Source organism: Canis lupus, chromosome 17 (assembly GCF_048164855.1).
Source record: "Canis lupus baileyi chromosome 17, mCanLup2.hap1, whole genome shotgun sequence".
In the NCBI taxonomy this organism is placed as follows: domain Eukaryota; kingdom Metazoa; phylum Chordata; class Mammalia; order Carnivora; family Canidae; genus Canis; species Canis lupus.
This window is the reverse complement of record NC_132854.1, coordinates 11,765,578-11,782,360: the sequence shown is the minus strand read 5'-3', so window position 1 is coordinate 11,782,360 and position 16,783 is coordinate 11,765,578. Positions and strand designations below refer to the sequence as shown.

At 40.8% G+C, this 16,783-nt stretch overlaps 1 protein-coding gene across 7 annotated transcripts in view; it reads left to right on the top strand.

Moving 5' to 3' along the window:
* The window catches only part of CLYBL (citramalyl-CoA lyase), a 300,028-nt gene that overhangs the window by 30,112 nt on the left and 253,133 nt on the right, over positions 1-16,783 (top strand). The window lies entirely within an intron of this gene.

Sequence of the window (16,783 nt, the reverse complement as noted above, 5' to 3'; positions counted from 1 at the left end):
TTAATCATACATTGTTTCGTAAATATGGGCAACCATAATAGCAACTACTTGGCTAAACTGATTGGCTAAATCCAATCAGTTCTAGAACATAAGCGTTTGTAGTAATTCTTAAAGGAGTGCTCCAGTGGTTTAGCAATTATTTAAATGCATTTATATATAACACATGAAACCAAAAACAAAAATAAAATCTAAAACCTATCCTTTTTGCCTACACAAGGTGACTGTATTTTTAGAAATACAAATTAGTGTACTCATTGAGCACATGAGTACATTTGTGGAAGTGGATATTGGGACAAAACATTTGAAATTGAAATTATCTGGGAAAATTCTAGGTATGTGATTGCTCTATGTGTAGTTGAAAATGCATATTCTCTAAGTAATGTAGAGTTTAATTAAACAGAAGGATCTCATTTTAATCTAACTTTTTATACTTATAAAATTGTTTCTAGGCACCTGGCTGGCTCAGTTGGTGGAGCATGTGACTCTTGATCTCAGGGTTATGAGTTCAAGCCCCACGTTGAGTGTAGAGATTAGTTTAAAAAAATTTTTTTTTTAAATTTGATTCTTTTACTTTTGGTGGCTTTTTAAATTTTATTTTTAAAATTCCCCCCCTCCCCCGGCTTTTTTAAAATCATGAGCTCAAAGCTCAAAACAATTTTTTTTTGCATATGAGGCAGTTTAATAGACTGGACAGTTGCATACTTAGCTGTTCAGTGTTTTTGCTTATCTCATTATGGGTTTTATTTTTTTAATATATATTTTTTATTTTTTAAAGATTTTATTATTTATTCATGAGAATAGACAGAGAGAGAGAGGCAGAGGCCCAGGCGGAGGGAGAAGCAGGTTCCATGCAGGGAGCCCGACGTGGGACTCGATCTAGGGTCTCCAGGGTCACGCCCTGGGATGAAGGCAGGCGCTAAACCGCCGAGCCACCGGGCTGCCCCAATGTATATTTTTTAAAAGATTTTATTTATTTGAGAGAGACAGTGAGAGAGAGAGAGCACAAGCAGGAGGAGAGGCAGAGGGAGAGAGTGAAGCAGACTCCCTGCCGAGCAGGGAGCCCAGCGCCCTTCATTATGGGTTTTACAAATCATTTAGTCTGGCTCAGTCAGCTTAGCCTCTGCCTTTGGTTCAGGTCATGATCTCAGGGTCCTGGGTTGGAGACCCGCGTTGGGCTTACTGCTCAGTACGGAGTCTGTTTCTCCCTCTCCTGCTCCTCTGCTTGTGCTCTCCCTCTGTCAAATCAATGAAATCTGTAAAAAAAATACTTTAGTTTGGAACCAGATATATTTAGCTATGGCTTTTGTATACTAATTGACAGAAAATATTGTTGTTAATGTTTAACAATCTCCACCATGTTAAGCTGAAGATATTTTTTGTTTGTAACATATCCTTTTGTGTCTTATTTAAATCTATATCTACTTGCTTTAAATAGTTGGGATTATTGCAAAGGGGAGTGGAAAATATTATAAGTGTAAAAATGAGGGTTTTTTCCATAGTGTTCTATTGAGTAGTTGACATGTGAAAAAATTCAGGTTTTCTGCCTTTCCACCTTCTAGTAAGCTGTGCTTCTGAAGAAATATTCCTAACAACACGCTGCAGTATGTCAGAAACTGCTACATTACGGATGCAACATCATCTGAAAGGAAAAATTGAGTGTGGGTTTGAAGATGACAAGTGATGAAAGTAGCCCTGAAGTTGTTGATTAGAAAGTGAAGGCCTGGAACTAATAACTTAATAGACAGAGCCCCCTGCTATTTTATCTTAAGGACTGTAGGATTTTTACTATTCTGGCAATATGTATGTGTGTGCCCCGTTATGTACATAAATACACACGTGTATGTGTACGAATATATGATAGGAGGTGCAAAACCAAACTACTCACTGATACATTTACTAAAAATACATTTCCTTTATGGGAGGACTTGCCAAAAAAAAAAAAAAATTCAGTGCCTAGTATTACCCTTGTTTCACGTTTATTGTTTTTCTGACATAGAGCTTATATTGTTTGGTTTTATGACTGTATTGGCAAATCACAGATGTGAAATATATATAATTTTTGTGGAGTTTCTTATGAAAATTCTTGCTTTCAGTCCTGCTGGGAGTCTTTTTTCCAATCGGCAGTGCAAACATAGAATCATGCATTATCTGTAGTTGATACAACCCCAATTGATATAGTATGCTTTTTGCTGATTTTAAAATATGAAGGTCACCTGGCTGGCACAGTCAGTAGAGTGTACAAGTCTTCATGTTGAGGTTGTAAGTTCGAGCCCCACGTTGGATATAGAAATTACTTAAAAATAAAATCTTTCAAAAATATATGTGTAATCATTTATAACCTAGGTCAAAATGAATTGTAAATGGATAAAGTAGAAATCCAAATTAACCAAAGCTATATTGTATTGGCACTATATGCTGCTTTCCTTTATTTATTATATCAATTTAAAAAATCACTTTATTTATTTAAATAATCCTACAACAGAAGAAGGGATGAAAGTACAGAAATAAAAAGCCCAAGGTGAACTCAGTGGAGTTATGAGTTTATGAGATTGGTGCATTTTCCTTTTATGAGATGTCAATTCAAATTAAAACCTCAAAAATTGAATTAGAAAATAATGCTTCCCAGTTTTTTGAAGGAATTTTAATTTTTTTTATTTTTCAAAGATTCTGTTTTTAAATTTTTTAAAGTAAACTCTGTGTCCAACATGGGGCTAAAACTTATGACCTTGGGATCAAGAGTTGCATGGTCTACTCACTGAGCCAGCCAGGTGCCTCTGAATGGAATTTTTAAATAAAATGTGACAATGCAAAAAAATGCATACCTGTGTTAATGAAAACCCATAGAAGACAGATCAGAGATGACTTCCCCAGGAAGAACTCTTAGAAGGGTCCTAAGTTCTTGGGCACAGTGCAAGATTCTGAGAGATTGTTGGGAAACATCCTGATTTTATGATCTCTGACTGTAGGTAGATTTGGTTGAGAAGCCCACACTCACTGGAGAGGGGCAAAGGCCTCATCTCATGGGCATTCTGACCCTTCAGTACTGCATCTTTGGCTAATGTATGTCTCTTGTGAGGATGGGAATATGCAGTCATCATTAGCCAAAGCAGGCATGGGAGAGCTTGGCAGTGATCATAGCGGGTTCCTTGAATCTACCACCAGCATGAAAACCAGAATATTGGCCCCTTTCTAATCTATTGAACTCAAGTGTTCATTGGGCGTGGCCTTCACAAGGACTTTGGTCCTGGGCTTATGAGGTTCCTCTCAGGTACTTACTTGTCTCTGGATTTCCCAGAGTCATCCCTTCACCCAGAATCTTTGACTTTTCTCTGGAGAGAAAAAAACAGGTCTGTGTGAAGGAGCTAGAAGGCTTGGGATACTGTGCTTCTGTCTGATTTCTGAGATAGCACCTAGTGGGTAGTAATGACATTCCTACTCCCAGCAATGTTTGCACATAGCTCTGGTGCTGAAAGCTCAAGCATTGATTAAATTATATCCATGTGTTCTGAATAACCAGAAACATTTAAGTTTACAGATCATCAGGCTTTTCATCAGCATGATTTGTAGTCTCTGTTACCTAGTATCTGTATCTATAGCCTCAGGTTTTCTGCCAACATCTGTATCTTTGACAAGATAGAGAAGGGATAAAAAAAAAAAAAAAAAAAAATTAAAAAAAAAAAAAAAAGAGAAGGGAAAAGAAAGGAGTTGATTCAACAGGTTAGAGCCTGAACCAAGGGACACATGTATCTCTGACACATATGCAAGAAATTGTCTCACTTTTATATTTTTTATTCATAATTACATTAAAATTTAGTCATATGCTATAGAAAGTTGAAGAATCACACATGAGCAGCCATCACTCACTACCCCTTTGTGTCTCATTTTGGATCATTTGGCTCCCAGGAAGTGAGCTGGAAATTAATTTGAATTATAATTAAAAATGAATTATAAGAGTCATTTTTCTAGTCAGTACGTTACATGTTAAATTTTGTTTTATAAAACTGTTGTTTCTTTTAATATGTGTGGGGTGTGTGTTGGGGATGTTTCTGGGCTCAGTATAAAATACGTTTCTTCCTGTGGGTTGTAGTAAAAAAAAACTTTGGAAAATGCTGCATTTGAGGAATCTTTGGTCCAGGGAGATGGCTTTCTTTTGGGTGTGTGTGGGGCACCCACAAGCTACGAGCAGCGTCCTGCGTATTTTTCCTGTGGTTGTGGAGCTCCTTAGTTTAAACTCAGATTCTCGTCCCATGAATACTCTGTTACGTAACTATTTGGGTATAGTTAAACCAGCACTTTAGGACATTGTGGGGTTGAATGGGTTTCTGTGGGCTCTCCTGAGACCCTAACCATCATTTGTAACATCTTTTCCATGGGGAAAAGTGCATTTTAAGCTCCAAAAAAGCAAATTCTTGGTGCATTTATTTTAGCAGAACTCTGTCATAAATTAGGTACTACTTTTTTACACTTTCTGTATATTTAGTAGTAAAATATATTTGTACCTTAAACATTCCGTCACATTCCTTTACCCCTTTTTAATTTCTTATGAAGAGCGATGTGTTCTAGGAGCTCTGGGTGGCCGGGGGTAAGTGATGTTGCTGACAATGCTTCTGAAGAGGGAGGCTGGCAAGTTCAAAGGTTAGAACATCTGCATGTCTGCACCCTTTAACGAGCCTCAGAAGTTATCTTCCCACATTCACAACACTTTATAATCATCAGGCTCCTTTTACCATTGAAGCCAGGATGGCCCTGTATTAATATAAGGTGTTCTTTACAAAGGCACATTCATACTGGATCTGCCTGCTGTTCTTTCCGCAGGCATTGATTGAGTACCCCTTCTGTGAGAGGCACTATTCTAGGTCCTGGGATAAGACAGTGGGCAAGGTGGATCGGGGCCCTGCCTAGGAACTTCCTCTCCAGTGAGCCTGCCCTTGGTTGGTCTCCCACTCTGATCTTTTGTCATGGGGCTTGTTGGGGGTCAAGCTGTGCTACAGATTTACCCTTCCAGTATGATAGCTGGGCCCAAAGATGACTCTGTCCTCACTTTCAGTTGGGCCAGGTGTCAAGCATGTGAAAGACTTTTAAGAGAGAAAGGAATTCCTTCTTGGGAAATGGTATATTATTTGAAGAACAAAAACCTTACTAAGATTTTGAGAGCCCCAGCTCAACAAAACAGTAGTTGGGACACAAGCTTATAGACAGCAGAGAGGACAACATGCATCAAATCAAGATTTATTGCTCTAGTGTCTAAACAGCCCACTTAGAGAAGCACCCCACCCCCATCTATAGCTTCCCAATTCCATAGTATCTAACATTTATCTATGAAATCTATCCATGTTACATGTTGCCACCCCCCACCCCCAACACAACTTCATGCTAGGAAGAACTTATTTTACTGCCTATTTTTCCTGAGGTTTATAAAAACGAAATGTGTGAAGGGAATGTATGCTGATTCTCTTGGGACTAATTAAACAAACAGACTCAGGGAAAGAAAACAGAGAAGATGTAGGATAGTTAAGATGTAAAAAATGTAATTTTCGGGATAACAGCCGTCAATTTTTCCACTCGAGTGTTTTTCCGAAGGGCAGAGGGCAAAAAGCATCTTACGTTCTCTCAAAGCTGAGACACATTTCAACATGGAGATATTAGAAGCAAATTTGGTGCCCAAGACAGGTGCCAGATTTTAATTACAGTTGGCATTTCTGAGCATGCTTTTGGCAGAGGTGGCCATCTCATTGGAAAAGCCATAGATTTTGACACTAGCAGTATGGATGCCCAGTTAAAAATGATTGAAAATAATTTCCCTCCTATTTTCATCATGTTAGTTTTGAGAGAAAACTTTAGTGGTTAATATTTAAACAGGAAATTCTCTGTTCAGAGAAAACAGTTGTTCATTGGAATTGTCTTGGTGGTTTGGAGCATTAGTTCTGGGGGTAATAATTTTTATCTTAGAGCCTTTGAAAAACCCCAGTTAAAACAATAATATAGGATGTTTCATTATAAGAAAAGAAGTTGGCATGTACCAGGTTTTCCATTAAGTTCCAGGTCACAGACAAATAAAGAAAGTATGTTAGGGAGAAAAATCCTTTTTAAAAATAATTAGGGAGCTGTCTGTTTTGTTCACCAGATGGAAAATCCGTAGTTGTGGGTGGTCTGTGTTGGAGAGGGCATCTCACAATTGGCAGGACCATGCCTTTAACTTTTCAAGTCCTAGGACAAAAATTTGAACACCATTGACTGTTCAGAAGGCTCCTAATATGTGTTAGCCCTTCCTAGGGCTCTGCTTCCTAAATTTTACCATTTTTTAAAAGAGTATATAGGTAAAATGATTATGGAATGCCAAAATAAATGGCCTATTGTTCTTTGAATTCTGAAACAGTTTTCCTGTCAGCCCTTGTTTTCTGTGACTTCTCTCACTGTCAATACATTATGATGATAATGTGATTAGTGGAACTGCCTGCATTACTATTTAGAAGCCCCTTTTTATTACACTAATGTATTCCAGAGCAGATAGGATGGCCAAATGTGCCTGAAGCCTAAGAAATTGTCCTAAGATTGTTATTTACTGAAGAAGGATATTGGACCTTCATCAATGTTTAAGGTCTTTTATAAACTTGCCTTGATTATCTGATAAAATTAATTCAGCAAAAAGATATATATAGCTTTTCTCACCACTTTCTTGGACTGATAATAGAAAGTTAGCATCTAGCTTCACTAGTGTTTTTTTTTAATAAACTAGTAGTTTTTTTATATGCATCAAAATATCATTTTTAATCCCAATTACATGTTACATGGCTTTACATCTGCAAATCAGACTTTGAGATGAATATGTTTTATGTTTGAACATAAGGGTGTACATATATGTTTATATTAACATTTCATTCATAAGTTTAACCCTTCCCAAATAAAAAACTGTTAAAGATTATAGGACAGTTAAATTGATAAAAATCGTTTTTGGATGCATAAATGGGTAAACTCTCAAATTGAATGGGGAAAAAAAAAAGCCCTGGGACGTAAATCATTTTTCTCGGACAGCAAATGTTTGGCTTTGGCTGTACTATGATATTCTGCCTATGTGTAATAAAAACGGCAATGATTTATTAGTTCCATATCCCCCCAGCACAGATGCTGCACAGTCTGTCCCTTTTCTGGGCACTAAACACTGGGTTTTAAAAAACATAATTTCACTCAAGTTTTCTGCTTGTGTCCTGTGTTGTACTATTAATAGCAACCCTTTGTTGCTGGTGCCAGCTCTCTTCTAGCATAAGACAATGATGCACAGCGACCAGTTTTAACTAAAATACTGTAATTGGCACCCATTTTTCATATGATAGTCCAAGTAGTGCAGTTCTGTGAAGAATACAAAGACCCTTAAAAATGATGTAATGAAGGTAAAAAAGCTAAACACGTGTAACAGTTCAGTAGATTTTAGTGAGCTATACCTTTGCAATGTCATGGTTTCTTTGGCAAATCTTATTTAGTTGCTGTTAAAAGGGGGTGAGGAGTGGGGGAAAATTTGAAACATTGATCAAGAACTTACATATTAAATATTCTATGATTCTTCATGAGAAAAATATTTTCCTAGAGGGGACATAGTAAAGAACAGTGTTGGAAACAAGCTTTACCCTCTTTTAGCCTCACTGTTCAGGAACCAGGAACTGTATTGCTAATTCTCATTCAGAGATGAAGTTGAGTCTTGGTTTGGCCAAAGGTAGGTGTCTTCTTTTGAGTAGTGAGGTAAGCATGGAAGCCTCTGTGTTTGGTGTGTTGTTCTGGTCATTGCACCACTCCATGTTTCGTGGCTGAAATCTCATTGATTCCATCCAACTCCTTAGATTCTGCGTATTTCTACCATGGCTCCTGGCCATTCCATCCTTGCTGCTCTCCCAGCTCATCACTATATCCTCTTGCCTGGTCTCTCCTCCCTCCTGTCTGTCTTCCAAAGTGAAGTCTCTGAATACAAATCTCATTGCTCTACTCTATAAAAGTTGAGTAGCTCCCAACACTAAAGAATGGAGACCTTACGTGGCCATACAGTAGCCTTTATACTCTGACTTGAAACTACCTTTCCAGAATCATTTTCCAACACCATGTACCTGACCCACCAGTCACGTTAAAACTCTTAATGGGGCATCCCTGGGTGGCTCAGTGGTTTAGCGCCTGCCTTCGGCCCAGGGCGTGATCCTGGGGCCCCGGGATCCAGTCCCGCATCGGGCTCCCTGCATGGAGCCTGCTTCTCCCTCTGCCTGTGTCTCCGCCTCTCTCTCTCTCTCTGTGTCTCTCATGAATAAAAAATTAAAAATGAAAAAAACCTCTTAATGTTAAGATTCCCCAACCCTGGCTCTTGCCCATCTCCTTGCCGTTGCTTAGGCACTTCCTTCTCCCTATAGTGCTCCTCTTCCCATATTCTACCTGGTGAAATCCTAATCATATATCACCTTCGTCTCATGACATCTTAGCAGTCACTCACACTCACCCTGATAAAGGACACTCTTCCTCTGCATCCCTATAGCTTTACTCATGTTTATTGTTTTTTGTGCTCTATTATGTCTCCTATATTAGGTTAAGTCTCTTCAAGGATAGCGCTAGTCCTTGTACCTGTGTGAAAGCCAGCACCTGTCTTGGTGCTGAGTGTGCTACAAAAAGAATAAGTATTTTTTTGATTTAATGGAATTCTAGTTTGTGGCCTTCTATCAGTTAAGATTCTTGGTTAAGCAACAGATACTGAAGTGGGCTCTTTTAAGGTAACAGCAACAACAAAAATTTTTTTTTTAAAGTAAAGTTCTACATCTGATGTGGAGCTTGAGCTCAGCACCCAGAGTTAGAGTCACGTGCTCTACCGACTAAGCCAGCCAGACGAAGAAAACAAAAATTGCTTTTTTATAAGTTTTTTTTTCTTAGATTTTTAAAAATTTATTTGAGAGAGAGATTGCAAGAGGAAGAGGGAGACCAGCCTTCCTGTTGAGCAGGGACCTCCTCGCCCCCCCCCCCCCCATGTAGGGCTCAATCCTAGGACCCTGGAATCATGACCTGAGCTGAGGAAAAGGCAGACGCTTAACCAATTTAGCCACCCAGGTGCCCCAAGGCAAGAGCAGTCTTAAGCAAGAGATACCAAATTTGGCTTTTTTAAGCAAAAAGGAATTTATTGGAGGGATATGGACACACTCATAAAATCATTGGGAAGGCAACCCTAGGCATCTTGGCATCAGCATGACTCCTTCGTCTTGTCCCAGCTCAGCCATCAGAATGGAAGTGCTACCAGCATGTTCAATCTTTAACTCTATTCAAAATGTTACCTGTGGGGATGACATGTTTGATTGGTCTAAAATGGATCCACCCTTTGGCTCTCAAAGAGTTGGGCATCTTGATGTTAATTCCAGAAGACAGTCAGTTGTGGGTAGGATGACGCAATTCCTCAAGAGGTGGGGTGGATCTTGGGGCGGATGGTAACCAATAAATGTTCATATGGGACTGAATGAATGTTCCGTTTCTAGCACTCAGGCACCCTGACTGGCCTGTCTGATAAGATTCTGAGCAAGACTTTCTACCCAAAGGAGAAGAAAGTCCTTTATAAGAATGCATATATTCCTGGAAAAGGATAACACAGACCCTGCAATTCACCCTCTCTCAAGCCTGGCTATGTGGCCTGTGGATGCAGGGTTTGGAGTAGGCTTGGGCAGCTGAGGTAAGAAGGGGCAGTGTACATGCCAGCAGTACCATTCACCCTGCTCAATGGTGTCATGGTCATACTTGTAGTAAAGCCATTCAGGGGCCTTTGTGCAAGAATGGTCAGGTTCTTAGCTGGGCCCTAGATGTGAGGATGCCCCTGAAAGTTGTTTCTCCTAAGAAATCAGTCAAATCAAGATGATGGGTACCACTCTCCCAAGTGGAAAGGGCTGTGTTGGCCAATGTGGGAGTAGATGCAGTCATGAACTCAGGGAGATATGACCTAAAAATGATGAACAAGTGGCAATAAAAGAATATTTCCACCGTGAGTAGGCTTTGAACATGCGTGGTAGAAGGGATGTGATACTGGGGAGGCAGGAAGTTATGCAGTGTGTTGAGAAGATAAGTCAGTTGAAGGCAACAGTTTGTGTGGGGACTGGTGAGATATGAGATTGGAAAGTTGTGTTTGGGTCAGAGTGTGGAGAGCCTAGACTTATAGGCTACTGATTTTAGGCATTGCTTTCTAGGCAAGTAGGAGCACCTGTAGATTTCAGAATGGGAGTATGGTAATGTGTTTTGTTTTTGTTTTTGTTTTTGTTTTTTTTTAAGATTATAGTTAAGTAATAGGTCACAGAGGAGTCTTTGTCATGAGGCAGATAACCTAGGGACAAAGATGGCTGGCCAAAAAAAAAAAAAAAAAAAACACTTTGGGAGGGAGCACCTAGGATCTTAGTCTTAAAGTTACTCAGTTGTGGGGAGCCTACGTGGCTCAGTCAGTTAGGCATCCAACTCTTGATTTTAGCTCAGGTCATGGCGTCAGGGTTGTGAGTTTAAGCCCCACATCAGGCTCAGCACTGGGTGTGGAGCCTACTTGAGATTTTCTTTCTCCCTTTCCCTCTATGCTGCCCTCCTTCACATGCACCTGTGCTTTCTCTCTCTCACAAAGTTTAAAATAAAGTTAGTTGTTGGGGCAGCCCCCCGGTGGCTCAGCGGTTTAGCACCACCTTCGGTCCAGGGCATGATCCTGGAGACCTGGGATCAAGTCTCATGTCAGGCTTCCTGCATGGAGCCTGCTTCTCCCTCTGTCTGTGTCCCTGCCTCTCTCTCTCTCTCTCTCTCTCTCTCTCTGTCTGTCTCTCATGAATAAATAAAATTAAAGTTAGTTGTAATTCCAGGGAAGTATCTGTGCCTCAGTTTTTTTATCTGACGGTAATGGCACCATTTTTATGATGATGAAATTAAATAATGATGTTTCACTTTAAAATGTCTCCTTAATCATGTGCATCTATTTGAAAATTTAAACTACTACCTAAGGGGCTCCTGGGTAGCTCAATTGGTTAAGCATCTGACTTTGGCTTAGGTCATGATCTTGGGGTCCTGGAATTGAGCTCTGTGTTGGGCTCCCTGCTCAGTGGGGAGTCTGCTTCTTCCTCTCCCTCTGCCCCTCCCCCTATTTGTGCTCTTGTACCTCTCTTTCTCTCTCAAATAAGTAAATATCTTTTAAAAAATAAAACTAAACTACCACATAAGAAGCTGATTATTTTCTCCTTGGCTTTCCGTTTGTTCTGTTTTTTTAAATTCTTTTTTCCTCCATGCTAGTTTTTATTAACCTTGCCTTATACTTGAAATCGCATAGTGCTCCAGATGTCCTAGTGGACCAATAGTGTAGTTTTGGTTTACTTGTTCTTTCTCCTGATCAAATTTAGACTGATTTTAGTGATAGCTAGGCACAGTAGGCTAGGTGCCCATTTCATTCAAACATATAGAGTAACTTGTATATAAGTCAGGGTACAGGTTTGGATATTGTAACCAAAAGGCCCCCAAATACAGTGCATTATCTAAGATAATTTCTCTCTCACTTTAAGTATACGTAGGTGGTAGAAACTGTGATGGCTCTATGAAGGCCCAGGTTCCTTTTATCTTGTGGCTCTTCCTTCCTCAGCATCTTACTACCTAAGAAGGCTGCTCTGCTCTGGTCCATGACACAGGAACCTGGAAGATGTGCAGGATCTTCCTTTTACTTCTGCTCCATACTTCTGCTTATCCTGACCATACCCCATCCACCAGAACTTTGTCTCATGAATATACCCAGACACAAGAGAGGCTGGGAAATGTCATCGTTAGATGGGAAATCTATTAGCTTCTTCCTGGGTCTGTCCTGGTGGGCAGACAATGCCACTGTAGTATTTACACACCAGAGCTGAGGGATAGCTAAAGGATGTTTGGGCTGAGACAAACACCGAGCTTAGATGTACAAGTTGGCATAGGCACCACATATACAGGACTGAACCAGGGACATGAAGAGGAAGGGTGGGCAGGGTCTTGGGTCTTGGGGCCTCCACTCAAGTGCACTGAGGCCCACATGTGGAGGGGTGGCCATGTTCAGCCCAGATCATCAGGTCTCAAGTTGTTTCTTGTGCATTATATTAGCCTGCTTCCCTGTCATCATAGTCTTGATTACTGTCAAGGTCTCCAAAGAAATCATCTCAGAATAATTCGTGAAAGTGGGCAGAGCACAGAGCCTCTGACCTCAAAGCCCAGAGTGAGCCACATTGAAACAACTCACAATTTTAAAACTAAGTATTTTAACAAAACTTAAATGTCTATAATGAGAAATAACAGTGCTGATATTAATCCTGTGGGGTCAAACCCAGTGGTTAATCTCTTCAAACTTTGCTCTGCCACACATATTTCAGACTGCTCACTGTGTTATCTACTTTTATGCTTCAAAACCGACCTATAGGGATCCATGGGTGGCTCAGCGGTTTGGCGCCTGCCTTCGGCTCAGGGCATGATCCTGGAGTCCCAGGATCGGGTCCTACATCGGGCTTCCTGCACAGAGCCTGCTTCTCCCTCTGCCTGTGACTCTACTTCTCTCTGTGTGTCTCTCATGAATAAATAAAATCTTAAAAAAAAATACAAACAGTCCTATAAGTTTGGTCCTGTTATCAGCCCCATTTTATAGATTAGGAAATATGTTTACTAAAGTTAAGAAATAAAAATAAATAAATAAAAAATAAAGTTAAGAAATTTGGCCAAGGTTACTGAGAGAACAGGTAAAAAAACAAGAACAACAAAAAACTGCACCTGTGTACCTAGGTCTGCCCAACTCCAGAACCTGTGTTCTGAAACTTTAACCTGTGCATTTAGCATGCATGGGGGAAATGGGGGCAATGCCATACACTTACAGTGGAGTTCCCATGGCGATGCTCCCCGCCATCATCCTTTGGTGATCCCCTCCTTTCTTTCTGTCATTCAGTAAATATATACTGAGCCTCCCTCCAAGGTTGGCACAGAACTCTGAGTACATCATCTCATTTAACTCTGATTAGAACAGGTGTTGTGACTCCTGTTTCATATTGGATGAGCACAAGACCCAGAGGGTTAAGGATCTTTGCAATGGTCACATGGTGATGCTTGGCAGAACCAGAATTCTGGCCCAGACCCACTCCAAAGCCCATTCTTTCCATGCAGTGACCCATCTATCTTGAGAACCCCTCTTCCTGCCAGACCGAAGTAAATAGATCTTAAATGTTCTTATTTCATGCACACAAAAATGGTAATTGTGTGAAGTGATGGCTGTGTTAACCTTACTGTAATTATTTTGCAATGTATATGTATATCAAATCATGTTGTATATCTTAAATTTACACAAAATTATATGTCAATTATATCTCAAAGTAGGGTGGGGGGAAAAACTTAGAAGAGTATGGTAGGTTCTACAGTGTTGCATTTTGTTACTGTCAGTACAGCTATGTTCTTTTAGGTGTCTGCACACAAAATGTGACTCACAGAAGCCAGGACAGTGGCCTCTGGTGGGTGGAACAAGCGTGTGGGTCAGTCAGTTCTGGGCATCTTTCTTCCCTCATGGGCCACCGCACACATGTACTGTAGGATACTGCCTCAGATGGCTGGAGAAGTGCTTCGAGGTATGCTTGCAATACTAACCACTGTGTTTGTTTTAGGAGGATTAATATCAGCAGTTATTTCTCATTATTATTCATAATTCAAGCTTTCTAAATCCGGTTTGTCTCTTGGGCTATGGCATAATATGGGGAGGGGGGTTCCTCTCATCCCAGTAAATGACACATTATGGGTTGGTGCTCCATGGAACTTTAAGTATTTGAAGCATGGAAACTGTTGGCCTTGCTTCTGGTGCCTGTTGTCAGTGTGTGACGTGGCCCTCTCTGGGTGTCAGGCAACAGGGATGGTCTCACACGATGAACACGAATACCACTTCTGTTCCAGTAGACTTGAATTTTTCTTTTTAAGGTTTTATGTATTTGAGAAAGAGCATGAGTGGGGGTTGGGGAGAGGAAGAAGGAGACTCCCTGCTGAGCACAGAGCCCAATGCAGGCTCCATCCCAGGACCCCAGGATCATGACCTGAGAGGAAGGCAGATGCTTAACCGACTGAGCCACCCAGGTACCCCTGGACTTGACTCTTTACAGAGCATATCCACACAGATGATCTCATTGCATTTTTAGCAACCTACTCTGAGGCAGACAAATATTGTAGCCCTGTATTATAGTCCAACTGATGCTCTGACATTATATTCTTGCCCACAGCCCATTACTGGAGAATGCTTACTACCCTGCATATCCAAGGGCTAACCCTGATAGTCCCTAAACACCTTCTTTAACTGTTAAACTCTTTAAGTGTCCATGTTTTCATACAGAGGGGAAAGGTGCTTTTGTGGAGGTGGCACAGTCTGGACCCAGACTCCTACACTTCATCCCAGCACTGCCACTATAGTGAACTGGCTTCACTTCTCTAGTCCAGTTGCCTTTTCTATGAAATGGGGATGATAGTACCTACCTCAGAGAATTTTTGTGAGGATTCGGTGAGATAAAATTGAAAGAACTTGGAACAGGTGTGGGCATAGTGTGATGTAACTGTTTATTATTGTTATTAAAGTGAAAAGGGAAAGAAGGAGTGAGACCAGGTGATCCAAGGAAAATCAGCCTCACTTACCACTGCACAAGACCCTAGTGTGCTGGGGCTGCTTTTGACTATGTAAGCCCTCTGAGTTACCATGTACCCTGGCCTAGGACTCTGCAGCACTGTATGTGAAGAACGTAGGTACCCTCCCTTGCTCATTCTCATGTGAACTGTTCACCCTCCTTTCAGTGACCCCTTCTCGGAGCAGGAGGAAATGATGAAATGAGTCTTTGTCTCTCCAGGTCACCTGGGGAGGGTCCTTCACCTTTCTGAGTCACTTAAGCTGGAAAATGAGAGTTGGAATATGTACTTTTCAGCTATAACAGACTATCCACATCTTGTTCTCTCTCAGTACCTGCACAGGAATAGTGATGCCCAGCCATAGAGCTAATTATCCATGCCCCACCCCCACCCCGCCTAAAGATTTAACACCAGAGAGTGGGCAGGTGTAGATTGTAGGGCTCCCTGTTTATTTAGCCTGGTCCTTCAGGTGTGGTCACAACAACTCATTATCTAGAAACTCTTTAAGTTTCTCCACATGGCTTGGAGCAGCCCTTAATGGGGACACCTGTGATACACTTTGCTTCTGGGAGACTCACCCCAACCTTTGGGATCATCATTGATCTTGTTTTCTGAGGCTGTTCGTATTTTTGGTTTATTTGGAAAATAGGGGAGAAAAGCTTCATTTATCGGGCAGGAGGGTTTTGAGTACTGAAATGAGCCAAAATGGAGTGGAGAAATGGGGGTCATTGGAGGACTTTTCCAAGTGTAGCTAGACCAGGGTGCAGTTCTAGGCAGACCACTAGATGGCACTCACACATTAGCGTTGGGACCAATCCCTGACACTTTCCACTTTGGGTTTTTTGTAGAATCTCTCTAGGGACTAGCCAAAGCTTTGTATCTGTCATCTCCATCCATCCATTCATCCCTCTAACCTCTCTTGCTCTTCTACAAATAGGTAAATGTGCCTGCCTCTCTGTCTCTCTTTCTCTCTCTCTATTTAGTGACCTTAAAAACCTGCCAAAAATAACTTCAAAGCCTCCCACATTTTCAGTGCTTTATTTTTACTGTATTCTCCTAAGCAGATGTTTACATGGCAGTAAATCCATTTTCAGAGTAGGAAACAAGGAAACATATCTCTCTTTAGTCATTCTGAGGATAGGTGCAGTAAAAGGAATGGAAACTGAGGGGAAAGGAGTTATTTAAAAATAGTAGGTAACAGAAATGTATAAAAATATTTCCATTCAAGGGGTGCCCAGCTGGCTCAGTCAGTAAAGCGTGCAACTCTTGATCTCAGGGTTGTGAGTTCAAGCCCCATGTTGAGTATGAAGGCTTTTTTTTTTTAATGGTAAAAAAAAAGAAAAAAAAGAATCCATTCAAAATTATAGGTTCCTAACTTGTGATGAAACAAAACACCACTTAAGATTAATGAAATTTTGGGGGCAGCCCTGGCGGCTTGGCGGTTTAGCGCCTGCCTTTAACCCAGGGCCTGATCCTGGAGACCGGGGATCGAGTCCCATATTGGGCTCCCTGCATGGAGCCTGCTTCTCCCTCTGCCTGTGTCTCTGCCTCTGTGTGTGTGTGTGTGTGTCTCATGAATAAATAAAATCTTAAAAAAATTTTAATGAAATTTTTAATCAAATCATTTTCTATTAGAGGATTTTCCAAAAATGGGGATTCAAATGCAAAATGTCTCATTCTACTGGGGATAGGAGAGAGAAGGGATAGGCAGGAAATCACAGTTGATATTATCTTTATCAGGGTGCTTGTATAAAAGCAAAACCCCATCTTAAATTTATAATCTGATGTTTCAGATGAATTTAAAAATTAATTTCTATATGTCAATTGAAATGGGTTCTGCTACTGCCTTGTTCAGTTTTCTCGCAGCTGGGTGAACATGTTGGGGAGCTGTTTGGAGCATACATGCAGACGTGCTTCATCTGTGCACTTCTTAGCTGAGATAACAGTGCCCTGAGCCCCACTGCTAAGGTTAACCTGTATACTGCAGAAGGACAGCAGATGGAAATTCTGGTTTGCAGCCACTGCAGAAAAATAAAAACATGTTCCAAAGGGAAAAGGATCTTGTATTTCTGCGTTTGAACCTTTGATCTGCACTCACATCTGAAGGGAAGGCTAGACCTTTTGGTGGAGACACATGGCTTTGCATCTGTGAAAACAC